Source organism: Pundamilia nyererei, unplaced genomic scaffold (genome assembly GCF_000239375.1).
Source record: "Pundamilia nyererei isolate P.nyererei 1_Seehausen unplaced genomic scaffold, PunNye1.0 scaffold00002, whole genome shotgun sequence".
Classification (NCBI taxonomy): Eukaryota; Metazoa; Chordata; class Actinopteri; order Cichliformes; family Cichlidae; genus Pundamilia; species Pundamilia nyererei.
Window position 1 is genome coordinate 9,930,807 of NW_005187403.1, and position 1,433 is coordinate 9,932,239.

The following is a 1,433-nucleotide window of genomic DNA, read 5'->3' on the forward strand; positions in this document are numbered from 1 at the left end:
TGTGTGTGTGTGTGTGTGTGTGTGTGTGTGTGTGTGTGTGTGTGTGTGTGTGTGTGTGTGTGTGAACGACAATAAAATGAGAATTAACAAAATGAGATTCCAAAAATAGCATGAGGTTGGTGAGTTTCTACAAACATTCTCTAAACACAGACACAGAAATACACACACACACACACACACACACACACACACACACACACCCTGCTTTGGTTCCAAACAGCACCTTTTGAGCGTAGTCTCTAACTAACCTTAAAACCATCTGGATGGCTAACCACGGACTTGCCCTGCCCAACTCAGCATGTGTGTGTGTGCGTGTGTGTGTGAGTGTGTGTGTGAGTGTGTGTGTGTGTCACAGAGAGAGCAAGACAGACGGGGATTGAATGTGTGACAAACTCCTTCATCAAAGGATTTATGAGCTGTGCAGCCAAATGGTCATATCCCCTGAATGCATGTAAAACATCACAGAGACACACATAAAGACACAAACACATTTGGCAGCGCCCGTACACCGAGGTGTCCGCTACCCAAAAAAAAGACGGCTACACAAGAAGTCGCCCCAGGCCGCTGAAAGCTGACATCATTATTTTATAAAGCTGGTGAGTTCCCATCCCCCCATTTCTCTCTTTTTCTTCAATTTCACCATCATCTCTTTTCTTTCTTCACCCCCTCCCCTCCCTTGTTCCTCTCACTCTCTGGCTTTCCCTCTCCCTGGGAGTGAGCAACCTTGGATTGATTCATACATTTTCCTCTCCTCTGGCCAGTAAATCCAGTCAGGAAAAATGGAAACAGGGGAAGAGGAGGGGCAGCGAATGTGCACATGATGTGGGGAAGGTAAAGAGAAAATACGCCAACACGGAGAATAACTATGTTATACAAGAACAGCAACAGTAAGAGAGAAATACAAATGATTTCTTGAGTTTTCTTGAATATTAGTGGGGGGTGCAGATGATGCGAGAGTGGAAGATTTGAGTTTGAGGTTTGATCAGTCTGGCAACCACACATGCCAGAAAGTCAAACAACAAATTGATGAATACCAGATATCTGCTAAGACTGTCCATGTATTTGTCCTATTGCAACATCAAATAAGACCATTATCAGTCAGCCAGTTTCTTGTGTGTGCATGTGTTTCTTTTTTATGTGTGTGTACTAGGATTGGGGGGGAAGTAGGTGCTTGAGTGCTTTGCCATATGCTCCTATAAAATCCAGGCAGTGTGAGTGGGCAACGTTACAGATTTCAGATGTTAAGCACACTCGCAGGGACGCATGAGAAAACAAACCTGCAGATGCACACATGTGGTCTGAAATGCACACTTTCTCTGCACAGGACCAAGCTTCAAGTAGACACACACACACACACACACACACACACACACACACACACACACACACACACACACACACACACACACACACATTCATCAACAGGTCATTTG

The 1,433-nt window shown here is 44.8% G+C and overlaps 1 protein-coding gene across 12 annotated transcripts in view; it reads right to left on the minus strand.

The window, feature by feature from the left end:
• The window catches only part of dnm1a (dynamin 1a), a 50,307-nt gene that overhangs the window by 9,204 nt on the left and 39,670 nt on the right, over positions 1 to 1,433 (minus strand). The window lies entirely within an intron of this gene.